The sequence below is a fragment of the Columba livia genome, chromosome 9, assembly GCF_036013475.1.
Source record: "Columba livia isolate bColLiv1 breed racing homer chromosome 9, bColLiv1.pat.W.v2, whole genome shotgun sequence".
In the NCBI taxonomy this organism is placed as follows: domain Eukaryota; kingdom Metazoa; phylum Chordata; class Aves; order Columbiformes; family Columbidae; genus Columba; species Columba livia.
Window position 1 is genome coordinate 19,149,154 of NC_088610.1, and position 24,867 is coordinate 19,174,020.

Here is a 24,867-nt window from a genome sequence, read left to right on the forward strand (position 1 = left end):
CATAAAAATTATTAAATCCAAATATTACAAGTTCCTAAATAGCCTCAATCAATAACAGCTATATGTAAAGCAGGACATTAATCAGATGGATTTTCAAGACATACTAACAGTCTTCCCACTGACATTTTTTCCTCTTCAGCCCTGAGGTTGTATTTTGTCTGTATGTTTTGCTGAGTGCCTTTTAAGAACTCTATAAATAAAAAGTTATAACTGTGTTTGCATTTTCCTTGATTAAAATGCCATGTAAATGTATTTAAAATAATATGCAAATGATATGAATCCTTCAGGCATATTTTTTCCAGCAAGACCCTCTGCATTGCAAAGGTTGTTAACAGAGCAAGGAATTAAATATAATAATCAGGTCATTACTGGAAGCAAAAGGACAATGAAGGAGACCTCTTAGAGTTCTAAAATGGGGTTAGAAAGTGGAGGGAAGACATGTTGGCAGAGAATTTATTCTTTCCTGGTGACTATTATAAGGAATTAGCTATATCCTTGGGTCTTTTACTAAGTCTTGCTTCATGAGTGCATGCTGTAACCCATATTGTATTCTCTACTAGTTTAGAATTTATGTATTAGGACGGAATTAGCTGAATTATCTTTCTGAAACATCAGACTTAGTAATATTCATTGAAGGGATTTATGGTTTCAGTGGTTTCTTGTCTGGATTTTGACATATCACAATTTGGTGGTACACATTGTGATAGGAACCTTTATGCTACAATTTTACCACTCAAGGTTATGAAGTAAGAACCAAGAATGTGTCTTTAGAATGTTGTACACTATTCACGGATCTGTATCCGCAAAGGGATGGGTACAAAGCTCTGCACTTTCTACTTCGTTGATGTTATAATTAGGTTCTTCTTGAATCCATGATTTCTTGTTTGTTCTGTGTATGTGTGCATGCACGTATAAGGGTGGGTATATACGTATGTATGTCAGTGTGAACAAGTTGAAAGGTTGTTACTGTCCTCTTGTTGAATCTGTAAGAAATGGAAAACCAGACGTTGCTGAATTATGGCATTTAGGTGATTTCTTACTGTTTTTATATCTCCATATAGTAACATAGCAGCACGAGATTCTCTGGTGCATTCTGCATGCTCTACACCAGTTCTTTTAGCTTAACTGGCTTTAGAGCTGCTTTTGGTCACTGACTTGGCATAAGGCAGCAGGATCATACTACTCAGCCAGTTTTGCAACAGTTTGCTGAAGGGAGGAACAGGGGTTTCAACCGAAATTGCCTAGAGGCACTTCCTTGTTAAAAGAGAACTCAGAGCTTGCTTAAGTCTCCCTAACTAGCACAGAAAATTCTCATCAACGTAATACCTGCTGAAGGATATAAGTCTAAGTCAATTATGGGTAAGACAGCTGAAGATCAGAGTAAAATATTTCATCAGGTATTTTTATTTAAGCAAGAATGGAACTGTGATCCTGATTTTAACTTTTGCATAGTCATTCATCTCACCACTGAGCTAAACGTCTGTCGTTGCAGCAGTAAGAAAAGGAACACACTTCTAGGTCTGGAAGATTAAGAAAAGGTGGATGTGGCCTCTATGATATATATTTTTTTTTTTTCCACAGAAAAAGGCTCAGCAGTTCTGGGACTCAACGGGATAAGACAGACACAATGTGCTATGGAGCTGATCAAATTCTGTGGCAACTGGATGCACTAGTTAAGAGCTGACTTGGCAGGTACTGTTCCCAAGGCAGCTAATTGTTTCTCAGAAGTTTTCCTTTTATTCGCTCTTTTTTTAAGAACAGTTTTCTTGGGTCACAGAGAAGCCAACACAAATATGCATAATGAGTATTTATTTAGGTTTCATGCAGGACACAGGGCTTCCCCAACAGTATGTGAAAACTCAAGACACTTTCCGTAGCTCAGACTGAACTGGATTGAGAGCTGCGGTAAGGTTTGACTTTAGGTAAGAATAAATGAAACCCCCATGAGAAAAAGCCAGGTTATGTGGCAGGTACCTTCTTAGGTTAGCCACCACTACCGTGAGAGAGATTAGGAGAAATTCCTTTTATGATTTAGTTAGGTTTTCTTTTCTTTTCTTTTTTTTTTCCCCTCTCTCTCCTGAATGCTATCTCGATTAAGTTAAATGTGGAAAAACTGCCAAGGTCTTTTAAGACATATAAAATAAGGTACGCCAATAAAGTCAAAAGGTATGTTAGTAAAGTTCAACATGTTTGTACTAATAAAATCAGTGATTCAAGAAACTCACACTTCTATAGTCTTTGAATGAGAGAACTTGTTCACTAGGTGTGAGTGAGTCACATTGCATGCATGTCCAGACGTTGCAGTGTTTTATGTGCATGAGGCTAATGTTGTTGTAGTGCCACTGAGCTCATAAGGATTTTTTTCTCCTCTCTGTATTCCTTACCAAGCTTCACATATTTCTGGGAGGAAAGGAAATCTGTGGAGGAATTCATCAAATATGACTAGTATATTTAAATTACTTGCAGTGATAACAGAACGAGACATTAATAAGGGGGTCTTAGTTACACACTTAAAGGCTTATTTAAAGAGCCTAGATTAGATCATAGATCAACAGAGCTTCACTGGAAAGAGCAGTCTTGTCTTACATACAGGGCTCAACACTGCAGCACTTAACTGAAACTTTGGCAAGATAAAGCTGTTTGGCTTTTAAGTCAACCTTGAGATGACTTTCCCTTTAAAAAAAAAATCACTTTGGTTATGTATTTGGTTTGCGTGTTAAATAAGCTGCTCTGCTAAAAATATATCCCTGCAAGGAGCTTATGTCATCTCCCCCCAAACATGTGACAGATAGTGAAAGACAGGGAAGGCAGAAGAGGCAATATAAGAACCTAAGTTTTAATTAGGGACAGGATTAATTGGAAAGTTTGTTTTAAATTATCTAACACATAGAAGACAAAGGCATTAGCTTTTATATGCTAGTTGAACCTGTGATAGCTAGAGGCCACATCTACAGGTAGCATAATCATGTACGGGTTGGTGGACTTTGTTCATTCTGTGCTATTCTACATCAGCTTCCAGTGCTCCTGTGTAAGCTTTGTGACCTTTCCACTTATTCTAAAATACACAGCAAAGCCAGCTAGAAACCCTGCTGCAATTGAGGTTGACTCCTTCACCCCACTCCCCCTATGCACCTTGGTGCAGACTTGGCTGTCCTGGGTGAAGAGTTGGATCTCCAGAGATCTGATGTGCAGTGGAGATGCTGACTCTGTGCCACACGTTGTGGAGTAACAAGTACAACGGATGTACATTTTTTCCTGGCTCGTTTTAGAAGGATATGCCCTTCCGATAAATTCAGCCTCTGTCAGAACGGATACCTTTCTTTGGAATTAACAGGAGGTAAAGTTCTGAAAAGCCAGATTCCCAGTAAATTCTCTTGGCTTTTCATTATTTCTCTGGTTGTAGATACCCCAGGAGACCTTAAAGGGCCTTTCTATTGTTCTAAGGGACTTGTAATTTAAACAGGTAGGAACATTGTGTTCTCTGTGTGAGAGGTGAAGGAGCCATAGTAGGTTTATTATTTTACTAGAAGGTAAAGGATGAAAAATAGGGAGTGTTTAAATTTAGAATTCTCCACCACTGATCAGAACTCCAGCTCTGTGCAAGGACTGTGGAGAGGAGGGCAGTTTTCAAAAGCCTATTCTTCCTGGTTTACTGCATTGTGACCTTTTTTTTTTTTTTTTTTTTTTTTTTTTTTGTAATCTCCTCAACAAAACAGGGATCAGAAATGGAAAAGGAAACCTCAACAATGCAGCCCGGCCCCTGGGGAAGCAAGGCTGATTAATGGACAATTTTATGGCTCATTTGTAAAAAGGGAAACTCTAACAGAGTGCTCTGTTTACTTTATCCATATGATGCATATCAGCATTTCCGGAAGGGAGGGAAAAAATAAAAAAAAAGTTTGAAAATCTTGAATAGCTTGGAAAAATAAGCAAATAGCTTATGGACATCTGCAATTAAGAATACAAACTGCTGGAGGATTTATTACATACATGGCATGTACTAGAATGGTCAGACTTTAGTAGATTTTTCTTTACGCTCATATTCTTCCTATCAGTTTAATCCTAAATGATATTTTGGAGAGTAAGGATGAGTTTCCCTCTTCTAATAGAAGCAGTGTTTACAGACCTGAAGCTGGTTTTACGGGTTTAATGCCTCTTTGGAGTCTATCTGTAAAAAAGAAGAAAACAAATATCACCACGCAACACCCAAAAAGACACCAGATGGAAAGAGTTAAATTAGCCTTTGCCAAATTGTACACAGCGTGGCTGTCTTTGGCACTGAACTGACAGATCTGTGATTTTGGATTGTGTTCAGATGTGTTATGGCTATCGTGAGATGTCACCTGACTCTGAATCACAAACTGGGAAGAGAAAAGGTGAAAGAGTAAAATCAGAAACAAACAGGAGATATGATATTATATTATACAAGGAGGGGTAAGCTGGGAGAATATCAGTAGAAATGAATAGAAGTATCAAATATCACCTGTGTTTTACCAGAAATAGCAAGCAATTTTTCTAAAACACAGAGGATAGACTCTTTAAAGTACACAAAGATCTGTGTGTGAATGTATACAAACACATTGCATATATCTGGTGAGGCTCAAGATGGTGGAAAACGCATTGGAGTGCAAAGCTAAATTGCAACTTTTCTGCTTAAGTTCACCACCTCCGTATCATGGACGTTAAAGGTAGTTTAATGTTAGTCATTAGTTGTCAGTCATAAGATTTACTTCTCTTTTGATATATGCACCTAAGTTACATTTACTTTGGTGAAAAGCTGAAGAGAGCCGCAAGGTAAATGTAGTAAATATATGCAGAAACTTGACACTTTACAGATGCCTTTATTTTTCACACGTGCTAACTGTGGTTGACATGTTTTCACAGAACAGTTGAGGCTGGAAGGGATGTCCAGAGATTGTCAAGCCCAACTCCCTTGCCAAAGCAGGGCCAGCTACAGCAGGTTGCCCATAGCCAGTCAGGGTTTTGGTTATATCCAAGGACTGAGGCTCGACAACATCTCTGGACAGCCTGTCCCACTGTTTGGCCACCCTCACAGAAAAACTGTTGTGTTTGAATGGAATTTCCTATATTTCAATTTGTGCCTGTTTCTTGCTGTCCTGACACCTGTCACTGGATATTACCAAGAAGAGCCTGGCTCCATCTTCTTAATCCCTCCCATCAGGTATTTATGCACATTGACAAGATGCCCCCAAGCCTTGTCTTCTCCAAACTGAACAACCCCAACCTTCTCAGCCTCACCTCATTTGTCAGATGCTGCAAATCCTTTTAATCATCTCTGTGGCCCTTTGCTGGACATCTTCCTGTGTGACCCTTTCTCTCCTGTCCTGGGGACCACAGCATTGGGCATTGTACTCCAGATTTATGCTAGCAGCTGCTTATCATAATGCATCCTAGAAGGCTATTGACTTCTTTGCTATAAAGACGCACTGCTGGCTTGTGGTCAGATTGGTGTCCAGTAGGAGTCTCTGGTCACTTCTTCAAACCTGCTTTCCAGCCTGGTGCAGGGGGTTATTTCTCCCCAGGGACAGGACTTTGCAATTCCCTCTGCTGAACTTAATGAGATTCCTGCTGGCCCATTTCTCCAGCCTGTCCTTGTGCCACTCTATGGCAGCACAACCACCTGGTGCATCCGCCGCTCTTTCTAGTTGCGTATCATCTGCAAATATGCAGAGGCTGCCCTCAGTCCCCCTGTACGGGTCATTTATGAAGATGTTAAACAATGTGGGCCCCAGCAGTGACCTCATCCATGTCATACACCGCTAGTGTCTGGCCTCCAGCTGGACTTTGTGCCATTGATCTCAACTCTGAGCTGGGCAGTGCAGCTCATTTTCAGTCCATCTCACTGAAACATTTATCTAGCCCATAGTTCATATTTTGTTTGTAAGGATATTATGGGAGACAGTGTCAAAAGCTTTGAGGTGAAGATAACCAACATCAACTGTCTTCTCTTCATCCTCCAAGCTAGTCATATCATCATAAAATGCTGTCAGGTTGGTCAGGCATGATTTCACTTTCATGAATCTGTCTGATTTCACTAAGGGCTATAGTCACATTTCTAATAATGCTACAAAACAAACCAGAGAAATATAGGAGATGGGGTTAAATCAGGAAGGTTACATCTACTTTTAAATTCTGGTATATAGATTCTCTACCTGAAGCTCCAAGTAGTGGTGTCACACATAGAACCTCTTACAACACCAACCTAAGAGGATATAAGATATATGTATCTTTGACTTCATACCCAACACAACTGAGAGCTCTTACTGGACTGGTGGATTTCCATGTTGTGTTTTATTTCAGAGTATTAAATTAACACCACTGCTGGAATGTGCTCAGTGTCTCTCTCTCTGGCCTTTTCATGATCTATGGTGTCCTTTTCCACTTGAGTTTTGGAGCTGTCTTGCCAACTGATACCTGTGGTATTTACTTTCTTGTAAGGCCATCCTATCTTTTTAGGCTTTACACTTTCTATTTAGCCTAATTTTGTATATGTCTGAGCAGTGAGTTCCTTAGTCTCTTGGCAAACAGTTTAATTGGTTAATTGAGTTTTGTTACTCTTTCATGCAACAATCATAGCTGCCTTTGAGGGGTTGTCGTTGTCTATTGTACAGTCTTGTACATTGTGGAGATTTTGGCATTGATAAAATGCTTTTGGCCAGACTGGATGTGTATTGTTTACTCCTGTTTCTTCAGAGGCAATTATTCAAAGGTTGACTGTAACATCAAACAGAAACAACCAAACCTACAAATGCTTCTGATCGGCTTGTAGTTGTCTGACAATGCTGGGCTTAGTGGCATGTGCATGTTATTGGGCACAAGCCATTGAGCTCTGGAGAGGATTCAGAGCCAGAAGTCGGCAGCCTAAATGGATTGGCCAGAAAACAGGAACTGAGCATTTTGAATCTCCACTCAACAGTGTGTTCTGTGAGTGCCTGTGAAAATCTGGCCCTCCATATTTTCATGGGCATTTTAATGCCTTGGGGTGCCATTTCTCAGAATAAAATAACAGGAAGCCTGTACTTCTCATCATCTTTTGGTTGCTAGATATCGGAAGTATCTCAAGGACAAGATCTCCTGTTGTTTCTACCTCTTAAGGGACTTCTAGAAGCAAACGCTTTCTTGGAAACACATGGACCCGTACACAAATGCAGCTATTGAAATACTTCACATTAAGAGGGTTTCTTGTGGGATGCTGTATGCAAGGCTTGTTGAATAAGACCCCTTCTGGGTGGCCTTTGTCCATCTTCCAATGTTTTCATGATGCATCTTTTACCACAAAGAGGAATTAAAGGCCTTCACCTCAGAGGTTCAGGGAGAATAGAAGGTCTTGTCTGAACGATGATACATCCAACACTTTTGTTCCTATCGTTTTCCTGATAAGCTCAAGCTGTTAAACTCCAGCTAACCAATCAGTAGAACAATTTACTACCTCTGTGTCATTTTAAGTGGGCTGTCTGACTGCAGCAGGATGTATTCAAATGAAAGTTAACAAAGTATGTTTTCTTTTGAAGATTCATCTGCTACAAAGACCTTGAAGGGAAACTTTGAACAGCCATTCTCAACCCGTTACAGCTGAAATATCCATTGTACCTCCCACGGCTTCAATAACTGGAGTTATTTTCATTTCCAGCACATTTGGAAACAAACAATGTTTAATCTATTTTATTTGATGGGAGAGGTTCATAAAGAAATGGCAAAGGGCTTGCATTTTTAAAATATTTGGCCTTCAGATATCCTCTCCTTTCCAGATGCTTTAAGCCATGCTCAGGTGACCCTTACAGGCTGAGCAGCAATACCCTGCTGGGAGAGGGGGGCCCAGAGCTGCCACAGTCTCACTTGTGGTCCCTGCCTATCAATGTCTGCTTATTCCACAATGAGGCTGGACTGTCTTGGCAGGGAAAGCTTCATGGGATCAGGTATAATCCCCTGAGGAAAACAATTGTATACAATAAGAACTTGAAAGCATGAAAGGAAAAGATTTTCAACTCCTCTAAGCAGAGCTTTATTGATAAAAACTGCATCTGCCAGTTTTCTCTAGTTAGTTTTCTATTATTCTAAGAACTGTAGGAAAGCAAGGCTCAAGCTATTCCATAAATGAGCTTGTCTGGTAATTGAAAAATAAAGCTATTTGGCTACAACTCTTATATAAGTTTCATGACTGAGTACAAGGTATTTGTTTTCTTGTGCAGACTTCTCACATTTTCTCCTCCCCTCACCACAACCCCTCTGCAGAAATGTTTTTTTCTCTTGTTATCTCAAAGCCTGCATATTATAGATTCTGAGTGAAAGACTTAATTCAAATCCTTTTCTCCCATTCTCCTGTAGCAATTCAAGACTTGTTGGTTCAGAGAACATGGGTTCTTCTTGTCTTTTCTTTTGTTTTCCTTTCAGTATGGTCAAGCTGCTGAATTTTAAAGCTCAGTGCTAGCTAACAGTGAGATGATAGTAAAATATCTATTTACATTTTGTGTGGCTGGAACAGGTTAATTTTTTTTTTTTTTTTTTTTAATACAGAATGTAGAAGCCAAGCAAGGTACAAGTATATTTTTTCTCTTTGCTGATGAGAGACCCCTTGAGAATATTCTTAAATGCCACTTTATAAGATAGCCAAGCCTTGCAGGTAAATGTTACCCATAAAAAGGGAATATTGTGCTTGTGCTGTATATACCTGAAGTGCCTTTCTGTGTGACTTGGATGTCAAAAGGAATTTCCCAGACGCCACACACAACTGCAGCCTAAGAACAAAGGCACTAAACTGATCTTTTGTCTGCTGTGACTGCCTTGGAACTAACTTTATAGACCTGCATTTTCCACCCCTCACAGCCCTCAGCCTGCTGTGCACAAACAGATCGGCAGCTGCCTGGGCTCCTTTCCCTGTTGCAGGGTGATGGGCAGAGCCAAACTTGTTCTCCCTAGAAGACAGAAAATGAAACTGCATTTCATCTCTCTCTGGCTACCAAAGCTCAAACCTAAGACTACAAGAATGTAGAATAGGTGTTAAAATCCTACCTTCTTACTTCCAAAGACACCAAATGAGCACAAGTGCAATTAGGCTATTCCATTTTATCTCAGCTGTGAAGAGAGAATTGAGTAAGAATGATGTTTTTGACATCTGTCACTTGCACAATCGCCTTTCAGTGCTATCAGAATAACTCCATTACACTTCCTTATTAGAGAGTGATTTTAGCTAAGCAGAGTTATAGGGTGATACAAGCTACAGTGACAGATATATGTCCTGGAATGCTTTCCCAATCCTGCTGTGTTTATAAAAGGGATGCAATGTTACCTTTTTATAGCAACATTTCTGGGACGAATAAAACCCTATAAACAAACATCATTCTTCCCACAAATAATATTTTGATATGAAAGTTTAAATTACATTGAAGTTACACCTACTACCTGCTAGAAGTCACAGATACATGTTAGTTTCACGAAACGAAAATACAATGTGTAAGCACTGAAGTGTAGCACTGGGAAATGCAACGTTTTCAACATTTAATTTTGCCATGTTATGGTTTGGTTCTAGATCATTGTTTGTGATTAAAAGAGTTCACAACTTTTAAAGGAAAAATCAGAGACAAATAAAACCCGTATACCCTAGAGTTCTGAAAGCTGGGGAACCGTAACAAACCTGAGCTTTAGCAAGCCATCGTCAAGTAACTCTGGCCTTGTGATCAATCAAACCAACACCCCAAATCCAAACATTCCTGAGCACTGGAACTTTTAAAATAGGAATCTGTGGGTTGGTGCTGTATTTCAAATAAATGTGAATCCCCTTTCCCCAAACCAAAAATCACTAGGCAGAAGTTGCAGAAAGGGAAAGGCAGAGGCCTTCCAAAGCTGCTTATTGTGATAACCCTTCACCATATTGCTAGATAGGTAATTTGTATGTTAATGTGTTTACCTTATGATCTAATATACATGTCACGTGCACAAATGTATAGCTAACCTATGTGTAAGGTCAATGCAGTGATGTTGCCCAGCTGGGCTTATATCTTTGTCTTAAAGTCACCTTGTGCACGTGTATTTAGGCACAACATGGAGAAAGGTGTTTGTACTGTTGGTAAAGAAGGCAAAAGGGAAGAGACTTTGGTCACTGTAGTGTGAAAATTCCTTATTGGTATGTGGGTATGGTGACTCAGGAAAAGGGTGTCCCAAGACTGTCTAAAGAAATGGACTTCCAGGTGACTTCTAGTCCATGGGTATCAGCTATCTTTGGTATTAGTGGGCCATCACCATAAAATGGGCCGACATCTATCAAAAAGCATATCAAGCACTTTAAGCTTCCAAAACAATAATTGATAACTCTGTTGTAACATGAAGAAATTCAGCTTGTTCTGCAACTGAGTCTTTACTGAGGCCCTAAGAAGTATGCTAGAACTTCCTGGTGTACTGGGATTCCAGAACCTGCATATGCATCCATAAAGTCAGATGACCTTTCATTAAACTATTCTGAGGATGTTTCATTCGCTTTACAGCTTTTGAATATTGTAAAAGTGTGTAATTTCTTGCTTCCCTTGATTGGCAGTAGCAGTCTTTTCAGAGGGAAATTTAGTAGAATCTTTAGGAGTAAAGCTTTGAAACTTAATGGAGCAAAGAGGCCAAACTGCTCTTTTAATATAGGAATACGCTGTTCTGTTTGATTTCCTGCCTCTTCCTAGGCTAAACAACTTTTAAAATCAAATTATTATTTTCTTGAGTGGTCAGCAACAAAGATAATTAAGATTAGGGGTTTAGGAAAAAAGAATTGGCCTCAGGAGGATAGAGTTGTACAGCACAGCTTGTTGCTCCTCAAGAGTTCTGCTAAAAGTTGGCAAAAACTGGTTTTTGAGTGATTCCTTGTTGAATAGTAAAAATGTTGTTTTGGAACTGTAACAACTTTTCCTTCCTTACCTCTGCTCTGAAATGTGTTGAAGCCAATAGAAGGATTCCTGCTGCCTAAAATTAGTTTGGGATTGTGCCATATCAGCTGAGTGTGGGAAACAAAGGCAAGCTGTGTCTGGAATGGGGGAGACACCTGTAATGTGGGTCTTGCTTGGTTGTAGTTTTCATATCCTTTTCATACATGCTTTCTTTATTTTCATGTAATTCATCACATATCAGTAAAGGCAGCTGCAGTCACGCAAATAGTGGCAGGAAAATGGGAAGAATTAGTTCCTCAAACCAGTAAATATGGATTAGGGAAGAGCAGAATCAAAGAAGGTTGGAAACATTGTTTATGCTAAAACGACCATTTGCTGCTGTAATTTGTGTTTCTCATTGTCAGGTGGCATGGAGCCCAGTGGCTCACTGGCTTTGGCTTAAATAAAAGCAGTGCTATACAGAAGGCAGATTGTCTCCCTTTTGAATTGAGGGCACGGTATCTGCCGTCTGCAGTCAGCACGGAAATGGCACAAACCTCCAGTGACTGCATTCGATGGGTAACTTCAACATTTATCAGAACCATTTTTCCAACTCATCTGCTGAGTTCTGAGTCTGTCCTTATGATGCTATTAAATAGACTCCCTGTGTTCAACAAGGTGAATCTCACTATTCCCTTCACCTGCTTTGTAGGTGTGTGCTCTGTGTTAAATCCACTGTGAGGAGGTTTCCTGTTCACTTGGTAAAACTTGGGCTGTGAACACTGCCTGGCCAATTAATTTTTGTGGTACCTTGGGAGCAACAAAGCCTGAGAAACCAAGTTAGGTTTTTCTTTCTTCAATTACATGCATTGTGGTAGTGAAAATAATAGAATAATTAGATCCAAAATTGTTTTGGCAGGATTCTTCTGTGATGGACTCCGCTGTGTTTACTACTGATTTGCAACGATGTGGTGCTGCAAAGAGCTACCAATAAATTAGAAGTCTGGGCCAACAGGAGGAGAACAGGTGAGTCAGGCTTCCTTTATGTGTCATAAGGACAAAGAGGGGCAGTTTCACACTGAGCATACTTGGTGGAGAAGCAGCCTCCCAGAACTCTTGTCATTAAAAAGCATTGCTGAGTGAAATATCTAAAACAGCTGGACAAGGCAGGAGGCAGGCCATGCAAGACAGTCAGCAGGTGCAGAGGACAGCAGGAGGGCAACAGAATTTGTTATAAAGCCTGCCATTAATGATAACTTTTAGTAGTAATTTTATTAGAGGAAAGGGTTTTTATTATTATTGTTTTTTCATTAGAAATAATAGTACTTGCATGTGAGGTACATTTATATATTGTACTCCAGGACCAGATTTGTTCACAGAGTCTGAAAGAGCATATTGTCCACCATCTAACATATTTTAGGCTTTAAGTTGCATCTTGCTGTCATCTCAGGTAAGTGTTTCTCAGTTGGAAAAACTGACTAATCTGTGTCATTTACCTGCACAGTAAATTCTTTGACTTGTAGAGATCCGGGCCTGAGTTTTGGAAGGGAAAGAAGTGTGTTGTGTGTGGGTTTCTTTGGTGTGCTGGGTTGTGTCAGCTTTTTGTTTTTTTGTTACATGCTACTTCAGGTGTCATTTTGGTAAAATGAAAGCTGCCAAGTTAAGAAAAAAAAAATCTATGCTGAAGTCCTGTGGAGATTTCTCTGCAGGATTAAGAGAGAGTTTGAAGAATCTCCTACCTCCTTATACATTCATGCATATGTCCACACACACATTTCTCTCTTCCAGCAGTTACTGGTTTTTGCAATAGATTTCCCTTGCTGAAATTCTGCAAATGGCTGCTGCATTCTTTGAAATGGCTGTTCCAAATACAAGTGTCTGCCATGTAGGACTTCGCCAGCTGGATGGTTAAATGCATTTCCTTTGCTGCAGCAGATAATTTGTTTTACGTTGCATGAGAGAAGTCAAGAAGTCAATTAATATGCTGACCAAGACAAATCAGTTCTTTACACCTTTAGTCAATCCCAGTGTGGACTCTTCTTATGAGTAAATTATTTATAATAAGTATGTTGTAGTACCCATGTCATCTCTCTTGGAGATACTTAATCCTACAAGTTGGATCAAGAATCTCATTTGCTTTTAATCAGACAGGATATAGCTTTGTGTATGATGAAATACTGCTTAATCTTTTTGCATTCTGATGGAAAGGCTGGGAGCCAAATAGCCATTGTGATTTTAGGACTCATTCAGTGTTGGCAAAAGTGAATAAACTCTGTATTCCAGGGTTTTAGCATGACTCCTGTGGTTTCCTTTGCCTGTCCTTTCAGAAAGTGTTTCACTTAGACACTCAGAAACAATCTGGGGAGGGCAAGCTGTACGAGAGGGAGTCTTAATGGGTCACAAGGCAGCTGCTATTCCAATTACTGGGTTGTTTTATGTTACAGACTGACAGCTTAGCAGTACACCGCAGGTGCAACTTTAGGTGTAAAGGCTATTGAACATGCAATATCTGATGCATGACCACCACAGACACACCTGTGGCTGTGTATTCCCAAGGCTGGATCCTCAGCTGCAGTCAGTTGGTGTCTCAGTTACTACCTAGTGCAACATCTATGCTGGCGGATGACAGCTAAACTCAGGAGTTACAAGGACACCAGCGTGGGTAGGTGAGGTTGGAAGTGAGAGAGGCTTAGTGAGAGGAGAACTTAATGCGAGACCACTGTTGATTAACTGAAGTTCAGGCTTTTCCTGAATGTTCCTCTATGCATCTCAGCAACTGTGTCCAGTAAAAGGCAAAATGAAATTAATTTCAATGTGTTCAGAGATTAAGATGGCTACATATAATGTTGCACTAAATATAAAAAAGCTAACTGGGATTGATTCTAAACCCTGGTATCTTGGTGTAAAGTAAGAATAGTCTAAACACTATGACTTTGTTTTTAAATCAGTAGGAGAACAGGATTTGGCCCATCAGACTTAATTTGCAGTGTGTGGAGGCTATTAATATTCTACTTTAAAAAAAGGCTAGCAGCAATCTGTCATTTAATCTTGAAAAGTCCCTGCAGCAGTGAGATTCAGGTAAGAACCAATTAATGATAATGGTATTAATGAACATTTCCAAATGCATATTTCATTTAGCTATAACAAGATAATTATCTATGATAACACTGAATATCAAATCAGCTATCAAACTGTGGAAGAGAGACTAATGGATCGGATAAATAGCTGGATATATAATTCTTTAGCCTTAATGTGAGAGTTGTAAAGTAAATACTAACTGGCCATCCTGGGCAGATAAGGTTTAAATAAACCCTATCTGTAGAATTAGGCTACAGACCAACACAGGATTTTTTTATATCACTTTAACTCTAAAATAACTAAAGATTCATATTTGTTGACTCCTGAAGAGGACATGCCCAAGTGTAGGCTGAAGGAAAACATTGCCTATACTTCCTCTGCCACAAGCAAATGCTGAGTATGCTTGCAAGACAGAGATTTTTATCAAGGTATATGTTCTGTATTGTAAATATCGCACCAATATAATGGAAATTACATTGAATTGCTAAAGAAAAGACAGTATGTTTGATTATTTGACTCATAACCCAGTTTTGTGAAAGTAAATCCTCTGTTTTCTGTCAAATTATTTTTAATGAGCTTAATATAATTCCTTTTCTTCATATGGCCATTTGTTTGTAACTCTGGCCAGTGGATAAGAAAAAATTATGTATTCCTTGAATTGTACCAGGCACAATTATCTTCTAGCTTCTCAAGGGTGTATTTTTATTAATCATAATACCAGTTGTTCAAAGAGCCTGACTGACAGAGCAGGCTTCAAGTGTCCTTCGAGTGGTTAGAACCACTCATCTGTGTAAGCTGGGTCTGGACATAGCACATCGCTCAGGAAAGACTGGTCACTATGGCAAATGTGCCAGCAAGAAGAGAAGCCCATCTCCACAGATAGCCTTGAAAAAAAAAAAGGGAAGTGAGGTGAACAGAGAAAATAGAGCTCTTTAACTCCAAAAAGACCCACCATTGCAGGGGAAATAAAAGAAGGGGACATTATGGAGAGTATGTCATGTATCTCACACAGTAGTCATGCATCCCTGCCTCTCTGCTGAGGTGTCACATATTCAGCTGAGTTATAGGTATGCTGCAGATATCGTTAGATGTCCCAGCAGTGCCCAGGAAACACATTCTCATGCTGCCTTGTCTGAGGGATCAGGCCAGAGAAAAGTGCCTGCTGTGGCAGTGGAAGTCAAAGCAGCAGCACAAGGTGAGGGGCTAACATCTGTCTTTCTCACTTCTCATTCAGCTCTCAGCAACTCAGACCTCAGAAACCTCTAATCTTTCTCTCCTACCAAATGAACTTTTCCCTCCATAAATAGCAGCATTTACTGCTTTTTGGTGCCAGTAGCCATTTATGTATTGCTTCTCACTTAGTTTCTCAATCTTTCTGACACCTCTAAAGTGCTTTGCCCTGTTCCACACCCTGTCCCAGCTAAGAGTTGGGATACCACTAGTTACTCATAACTTAGATTTATAGGAAAAAAACAAAACAACAAACAGAAACCTTCAAATACTCTTGTTCCTTAAGATGAGGAAACTGTGACAGAACAAAGGAAACCTAGATGGCTGATTAGATGATTGCTATAATGCTGCTAATGGAAATCAGCTGTTAAACAATGGGCAGTGTTGTGATGGAATTCAGACTCTGCTGGTTCCTGAAGGAAGTGATGCCCAACAGTTAATGCATGAGCTTGAGTTGATACCTAACTGATATATAAACTGACTGCTCTATGTCTTGGTTTTCCATATCTGAAATGAGAACAGTAGCTCTTTCCTACACCAGAGAATAAATGTGACAAAAGTGTGTGTAGTGCTTGGGTATTGCAATAAATAGAAGTGCAACAGGCAGTAAACAGATTTACGTAATGTAAGAAGTAATCACAGAAGACTTACCAAGAGATTTCATTTTAGAAAAGCAGCAGAACAAATTCAGGTTTAACAGATATGGGATAACAGAGGAATACTTAATTCTCTCTTTCCTACGTTATGCACAGCAAATCCACAGTTGACTGTTTTCCATTACAGGCTCAGCAGGTACAATTCAGAAAAATTCTAGTGACTTGTATGAAGAAAAAAATATGTTTGCTGAGAATCTGAATGGTCTTTCAACACAGTTTTTATATGCCCTGCATGTAGGAGGCTTCACAAATACAATATCTATCAATTATCTATTATATTAATTTTGAAATATAAAGTTGGTGTAAAGTTCATTTATGACATTAATTCAGAGCAGAAACAAGGAATATTCCTGTCCTAAATACCTATTACCAAAATCCAGTAACAAATCACTATGGTTAAATGTGATACTGTAACAAGCAGCTTAGTAGCCTTTTCAGTGGCCTTTCTGATTAAGCTCTGTAGGAGATGTCTGCTGGGACCAATAGGAAAAATGTTCCTAGATATTCATTGTGAGACTTACAGGGAAAATGTGGTGCTCAGTCCCAACTTACAGTTTGACATGGCCCCTTATAATGAGACCTGGAAGAGATCCCTATCTGCACTTTGTGAAGATACACAGAAAAAAAGAGGAGAAAGTGGTATAGGGAGTTCTACTGTGTGCTTTCTAAGGAATGATAAAACGTTGTAGAAGAAGGCAGTAACAGAGAAGGCTCTTGGATATCCTGAAGCAAGATAGTGCTGTGAATGCCTCAAGAACTGTATCTGGGTGTAGGGTTTTTGAATTCAAGGCTGGAGAGGAGTGCGACTGGGTTGTCTCTCATGTAGTGGTAAAAAGAAGGTTAAAGCATGGGAGAGACAGAACTGTTCTGCTGCAGGAGAAATGGGGGAAGAAGGAAAGGTCTGAGGGCAAACAACCAGGACTGCCACTTGGAAGACTTTATAAAGGACAGGTTTTGGCTGCCAAAAATCAGAGGGCTGTGTTTGTGACATGAATGGCTTCGCCACTGACTTAAAAAGGCCCAGCTCACGTTCCTGTTTAGGATGCCTCGTTTTGCATGAGAAAAAACCAAGCAAAGAGTAGCAGCCAGCCCTCTGAGCAACCAGTTGCAAATGTGACCTGTCAGGAAGCACTTTTGAGAAAAGAAATCTTTAATTATATTTTTTAAATCTCATATTCATTCATGATCATTGCACTCATATTTTCTTCACAAATTCGAAGGCTAAGTATTGGAGGCTTATAGAGTGATCAAGGTTTGGCTTTTCTGTCCGTATTTGCTTGATTTATCTTGATTATAAATGACCAAGCCACTTCCATTCTCTTCTAAAAACTAAAATTATCTGTGTCAAATGTTTGTGGCAGACAAACAACGTTACTTTTTATGCCACAGATGAGCTTTCTACTCTTTATCAATACAGACTCAATAGGGATTTGTGCCTTAAAACAAGGAACCCTTTTGAAAATGTACCTCCAATAGCAAAATACCATCCCATTGTTTTCAGCTAAAATGCCTTAATTGTTTCGGTTGCAACTTTAAGACAACTTTCCTTAGATGAAGTTAATTAAAATTCACCGGTTGTTATGGACACTGCTATGCTTTAGTGAGTTTCTGTGGAGCAAAATACCTGGGAGACAAATAAAGAACACCTGAAGAGGAAGAGAGTTAATGATGGGTTTCAGGTACTGAAGAATGTCTCTTGCACTCAGGAACAAAACCTGAGCAAAATGTCTTGTAATCAGCGTCAGTGGAGGTGGGGACAAAGAAAAGAAAAGGAATGGTTCAGTGGGCTGGCTACTACCAATTAAATGTTTTTATGCACTATCTACCTCAGGTAATGAAATCTGTCTAAACTTTTAGGCCCTGGGCACCTGATAAAGAAGAGAAATACAGCCTATGTGGGGCAGAGAGCTGGTGGTAAAAAGACAAATTTCATTGGGACATCTTTGAATTTATCTGAATCAAATGGCATGCTGCCACATCAATAATCTTTCATGGAATGCAAATAGGTCTGTCTAATGTAGAGAAAATGCACATCATTTTAGACTTTAATTAGGTTTTAATTTAATCAAATATTGATACCAAAGCAGACCTTGGAGAAAGATTCTGATATTAAAGCCATCAAAGCTTCTTTGGAGAACTCTAAATGGTTTGTGTGGTAGTAAATCAACTTGCAAAGTGATGACTATACAGTGTGCATATCTTAGCTCTATCATGATCTATTATAAGACTTAAACCAGGGAATGAGAGGAATGCAGTCCTTTTAAGAGAGAAAACACTGAGTCATACTGTGAGTCCTGTCTCAGGGAGATGATTTCTTTTGAGAGCTGCCTTTTATGATAGTAGTGAATAGAACTATCAAGGACAGTGTGCAATTAATCCACTTTAATCCACATTTAGGGGCTAGATTATATAGCATAGAATTATTAGTAAATAATGTTTAATTGCGAAGGAAGTTTAGCAAATATGAAATTAATAATGGATGTATCAGCCTTCATTATTATGGTCCTGTCTATGTGAGCAGATTCAGATAGTCTTGTGTTCCACTTTGGAAGAGTAAAAGATACTTTCATCTTATAGAGTACGTGGGATAAACTCCAAAATTATTTTCATCCCTGGGCAATGCCCTACCTCATTCCTTAGGTACTCTAGCACTGTCAAGTAGGCTATGTTTGAACACAATCCATGTGGAAGCTCACAGTTTCTGTGAAGGACAGTCATCACTTGTGGATCAGTTTTCCATTTTCAGAGTATGAAAATGATAGAGTAGATGGTGAGGTCCCAGACTTAAAAAGAATGCCAAAAAACACTTTAATAAGAAACCCTCTCCTATTTCCCTTGGTGTTTCTTTAATATTAAATCAAACTACTTATCAGAGCCCAAAGTGCACCAATAGGCCTTGATTGCCATGATCAACCTCGCCTGGGACCCACACCTACAGAGGTCCATTGCTTCAACAGCCCCATTTCAGCTCAGGCCTTCAGTCTGCTTCCTTGCTGGTCCTGAACTGTTGTTTGGATTTCCTTGCTTGACCTCGGATGTGACTTGTTGCATTGCCTTTCCCTGACAATTGTTGAACTGTTGATGAGACCTGTTGTCACCACCCTTCTGTGCTTGGGCATGGTGGAACTGCGTTCTGCTGGTGCCATGGTCTTCCTCTGCCCCCGGCTCCTCCTGCCTCCTAGAGCAGCCCTGTTCTTGCTATTCCCTGACATTGCCAGAACAGATAATACCTGTATTATCAGGTATTATAATAACTAATAATGCATGTATTTGTGCTGGTATAGTACACTTTGAGCTGCTTTAAGCTCTGTAGGAATTTAACGTGTCTTCTAGAAAAGTCTGTCAAATATTTGAAAATGAACTAATACACATCACTTTTTTTTTTCCTCAGAAAACTGCAGGGATGCACTCAGACTGCTTGTTCTTTATTTACTCCCAGAGACACATAGGAAGAGGCTTGTTTTGATGTAGTTTCCCCTCTCACAAGCACTGCTAGGTGTGCTGAAATGGAGGACGTGGCTGTGAACATTAGGATTCCAGCAGGCTGCTACAAAAACTATTGTGGAAAGTCTGAAAATACTCTAAAACTACCACTGATCATTCTAAACACCAGTGAGGGAGTCACAAGGTGCTTCCCCATCAGAGAAGGCTGCTCTACCTTGCAAGCCCAGAAGGGACCTGACAGTGGCAGAAGGCCGAACAGCTTTCCCTGCTTTTGGATCAGTTCCTAAAGGTAAGCGTGGGAATGGAAATCGGTAGGGAAACAGGGGCAAAAATCTTTCTGATCCTTAAGAAAATCAGAACTACCTTGCAACTCTGATTTTGGCTTTGTGTGTGTTGTTGTGCATGTATCACCAAATCTCTATGCGTGGAAATAAGCTGATGGCTTTTGGGATATTTACAAACTTATGTCAGACTGTAGTTTTGATCAATAGTAAATCCTGATCACTGAAGTGTTTACAAGAACCATAAATGGAAAAAGCCTCTTGCTTCCCAGGGTGCTGTCTGTGAACAGAGAATTTGGATGTGGCATTTGTGAGAAATGTTTGAATGCTTGGGTTTGTTGAGTTAAGATTAAAAAGTCTTGTTTTGGATTGTTTTGTGACTGAACTATAACCCCCTGAACTGATGTATGGTCTCATGGGAGACATCATTCTATTGCCTTGTAATTTTAAAGCCTGAGCTTCCTGGCCAGATTGTGTCTCCCATCTCTATTAGAAGCTGGTGTGTAAAGAAGGTGGTGTTTTCTGATAGCTGCTTGATAGTGAAATCTAGAAATTTGGTCCTGAGCTAACCAAAATAAATGAGAAAACTTGAATTAGTTGCACTGGATCATCCAGAGGGCTGTGAAAAAGTAATAATATAATGTAAGTTTAGAACATGGAGAAAGTCAGTATTTTCACTTCATACTTAATTTTCATTCTGGCATTCAAACTATAACTGGTGTTTACTCAACTATAGTATTTGATTTTTGCAGTTAGTATTAAAAGTGTATGTACTCACTTTAAATTTAATTTTTTTTATGGTGGGCAGATAAAGCTTTTTAGGTTAAGGTTAAGTTTAAGGAAAGAAAGGCAGACAAGACAAACCCTACGCTAGCTGGAAGCTGTGCAGAAAGATAGCATCTTTTGATGTGGAGAACAGTGGATATTATTAACCTTGACTTCAGCAAAGCTTTTGACACTGCCTCCCATGATACCCTCACTGACAACCAATGAAATATGGGCTTGATAAATGTTCAGTGAGATGGACTGAAAATGAGCTGCACTGCCCAGCTCAGAGTTGAGATCAGTGGCACAAAATCCAGCTGGAGGCCAGTCACTAGTGGTGTATGACATGGATGAGGTCACTGCTGGGGCCCACATTGTTTAACATCTTCATAAATGACCCGTACAGGGGGACTGAGTGCAGCCTCTGCATATTTGCAGATGATACACAACTATAAAGAGTGGCTGATCTTGACCCAGTTGGCTTTAGAATGCAAGCCATAGTGAACACAGAAGTTATACTACCATGTCCAAAACATTTTTATTTCAGAGAGGATTTTTTTTTTAATTTTTCTGACAATGTGTCTAACCTGTCATAAGAAGCCCAAATATTATCGGTAACTTCTCCTAATTGGTGGCTATTGCTGTTTTGTATTCCTTGTAATCCTTAAACAATCCTGAACTATAGCAGGAGGTTTCAATTTAGTAGAGCTGGTCTTCATAAATAAATGCATAAACACTGCAGCACATGAGGTTTATTATGAGACTTCGTCACTGGGTCTGGACCTCAGTTGAGGAATTGATTCTGTTCTTGCAATGCCCAGTGATTTCAAAGTGATGCTTTAATTTGCTAGGAATGTAGACTGAAATAAGTATCAGTTTACAGCAGAGTGGATCTGCAAGACAAAACTTCATCTCTAAAAAAGAAAAAAAAATTCTGCCTTTATTTTGCATCATTGACAAAGGCTTATTGGCTGAACAGTCCATACATAGATGTTTGCAGCTGTTGCTTGTGCTAAATTGTGACTAAGCAGTTTTACTGCAAGAGGTGTCACTTTAGCATCATGTAGGCTATTGTGCTCACTTAAATACCTTTGTGTATTTAGGAGATTGCTCATTAGTTTCCCACTGTCCCCAGCAGAAACGTTACAGGCTCAGTTTGCTGGACGTTGTTATGAGTTGATTTCCTGCCCTGCATTGTTTTCTGCAAATCGCTTCTTATGAGGACATGGGCTTTTACTGCAATCACAGCAAAAGTAAACATCTTAAATTAACACAAACAAAGTTTGGTTGTTAGGAAGAGAACCAGTCAGGCAGGAAATGCCAAGCAAAACAACATTCTTTGTGCGCCTGATATAAATATGATTCTCCAAGCATCCTGTTGGGTCTTGCTGGCTGGGGCTTCCCTACACTCACTGCAGATGCAAAGAAGTGCAAGGTTAGTGATCCTGGCTGAGATGCAGAAATTATCCAGTATAGAATAAAAATCTCAAACTTTATGCTCATTTTACTCGTATACCACCTTTAGCATGCTCTTATGAGTCACAGAGTCCTGAGGCTTCCGTGCTGCACTTGGAGTCTCTAAAGCTGGTCTGAACCTGTGGTGCTGCATGTCTCAGTGGTGGCACGGTCACCCAACATGACCTGAGCACCACTTTGTGTGCAACTATGTGACAGAGGCTGAGGGGTTTCCACATCAGCTGAACCCAGGATCTGTTACGGAAGTTAGAGGGAATTGTCCTTGGTCACCAGATCAGACCAAGTAAAACACAACATAATGTAAAGATGATAATATTTTAAACCTTAAATTACTTGTGAGTTTCCTGTTTTTCTGGCTTCTTCTGCTAAAGAAAAGATAGACAAAAGCATGATGGTAGGGGCTTTTGTTTTTATTGTTTGTTCTCTGAATGTTAAACTTCTGACTTCAATATAGTCATACTGCACACACATACACTGCAGGAATATTTTCTGAAGGATAAACCTGGAATATCTATGCAGTACTATCTAAGGAAATGTCTGCATTGTCAGACAGAGCTCAGAGTTTTTGAAACTCACCTTTCTCTATGAAATAGAAGAGGTACAAGTTAAACAGCTTTGAGCAGAGTGTAGGTCTCCAACACCACACCATTATCCTCTGGGGAAGCTTTTGAAAGTTTTAGAAATGGGAACTCCCAGCAGCGAGCATCTGAACAGGGAGCCATTTCCATCTGAAAAAAATGTGATGTACCGTTTTGAATGTAGCCTTCCATTTTGTCCTGAAAAGCTTGACCTGCTATTCTTAATACTAAAACAATTCTGTGTGGGAGACAAAAAGGATTTTGAACTATTTGCTTGCATTCTGATACATCAAAGAATCTTATATGGTTTATTTCAAACACACATTCCCACTGAAATCAATCAATGGAGAGGAGTGGCAGGGATGCTGCTAATTTTTATGAAATATTGAATTTGAATGTGTAGAATCAGGGCCATTGTTTTCATTAATAGTAGAGTTCTGCAAGATTGCTACTCACAGAAAAAAAAATACCTTACTGTGAAAGAGGCATTAAAAGCAGTTCTAATCTAGATTACTATATATGTAATAGAAAACATTTCAATCCGATGCCATGTTAATGACTTTCTTGCTAATGTGATTAAAATGACTTCTCCTTGCTGGTCATCATATTAGTGATGGTGATCTCTCCTTAAATTAGATGAGCGGTATAATAAACAGAATGTGAATGTGGAGTCCCCATGCAATGGAAGCATGACCTGTACATTAACACTAATGCTTCACTTAAAGATTGTTACTAAAGCTTCCGTCTGAGCTTTTACTCTGTCTGCATATCCTTGAAGTTACCAAAAGTAAGAGCTGAGTCTTCACTTCAGATCTGGCCTCATGAGGTTATGATAATGTTTGAAAGTCCAATTTGGTTATACTTTCTGATGGCCTATATTTACAGATGGGCAGGAATGAGGTTTGTTATCTTGTGCCAAGTGGTTTCAATTTTACTTTGTTCTTAACTCCATGTGCTCCTCTTCTTTCAATGATTAGCTACCAGTTGGCTAAACTGACTTCACAAAATTCCTGATCTGGGTTGTGGGGAGGGACTTCTGTTCCACCCCTTCAATTTCCTCCCCTTGCCTTTCCTTACCACCCTCCCCTGGCCAAACATAGATGCATCTATAGTGGAAGGCCTCAGATTTCACTTTAAATTCCCATGAGTTAACTGGAAATCTTATTTGTTCTCCCATCTTATATTTTGCATATATTTTAATTCCTGAGGTTTCAGATCAGTGTATTTTTTCCTTTAGTAAACATTTAAGTTTACAGCTTTTAATAATTTTTTTTTTTTTAATTTAAAACCACAAAGAAATGTAAAACCTTTTATGAATTCAAATTAAAAATGAAGTGTGGTGGAAATGATTTACAGGCACTGTAGCTTAGCAGGGAAAATACACAACTCCTTTGCAGTACATCATATTCTGTTCCTTTAATTTATAAGCAAGCTGTAATGTAATGCATTAATTATACAAAGAAAATGTAGCTTCAGTTTGAAAGATTTGTTGTGGTTGAACTTCAGGCACCTGCAAATTATGTATTCTTAAAGAAAGAAAAGAAAACATGTGCAGTACACACTATTGCATACAACAGCAGAATGGATATATTTAGAAAAATAATGCAGTAAATTATTTTTATTTTTATATTTTTGTACTTTTCAATTTCAACCATTTTCATCTCTCTTGAGCTCCGCTTCCTGTGCTCTCTCAGTCAGGCGATCTGTCTCCTGTGGAAGTTAAAGGTGGCTGGAGAAAAGGGAGAAGGATGTCATTGCTACTTCAAACCTTGTGTCACACTTCCCTTTTAGAAGGGGAAGAAGCGACCTGTTACCCTGCAGAGGGAAAAATACAGTCCAAAATACTAAAATATTTTTCAGATTGATATACAAATTGGTTCATTGGGAAAATTCAGATTGATACAAATTGGTTTCTTCAACCAGTATGGTAGACAAAAAGATCGGCAGGGTGTAAAGATATACTAAATAGATGATGCAGCAAATATAATCAAGTTTACTGCTAGTACATTGAATATCTGACTGATACTAACAGAAAACAAGGTTTCTTTTTAGTGCAACAACATGTTTGCAAACACCTGCTACTGAGATGACCGTTACTGTCCAAAAGCAGCCTCTGCCTCTTTTAAGGATTTGAATCTTGCAAACGAGTGTAGGAGAGTTGCAGACATGGAATTTTTGGAGCCTGATTTGCTTAAAATGCAGACAGATTGCAAGGGAAGGGAAGATCAGGCAGATTACAGCCAGCGTTTCAGAGGCGGCAGGTGGTGTGGATATCTCTGCGATGTCAGGCTGGCCTGTGGGTTTCTTCCTCTCTGCTTTCCAAATGAACCTGCCTGGCCCAAGACAACAGGTTATCTTCACCTTACGGTGGTGTTTCTCTTGTTAAGAGCAAAATGATTTTGAAAAGAGTTGTGGAGGAGGAAGAAATCATGATATAATTGAAATTTTGCCTTTTACCTCCTTTCCCAACCTGAATGGGAGAGGTACTTGGAAGAGG

General features: G+C 39.3%; 1 long non-coding RNA gene across 1 annotated transcript in view; it reads left to right on the forward strand.

Moving 5' to 3' along the window:
• LOC135580197 (uncharacterized) overlaps positions 1-24,867 on the forward strand; it is a 77,189-nt gene that overhangs the window by 1,705 nt on the left and 50,617 nt on the right. The window contains exons 2-4 of the long non-coding RNA XR_010474509.1: positions 1,582-1,692; positions 11,782-11,888; positions 19,218-19,559. This is a non-coding gene — a long non-coding RNA (uncharacterized LOC135580197). The remainder of the gene's footprint in view (positions 1-1,581; positions 1,693-11,781; positions 11,889-19,217; positions 19,560-24,867) is intronic.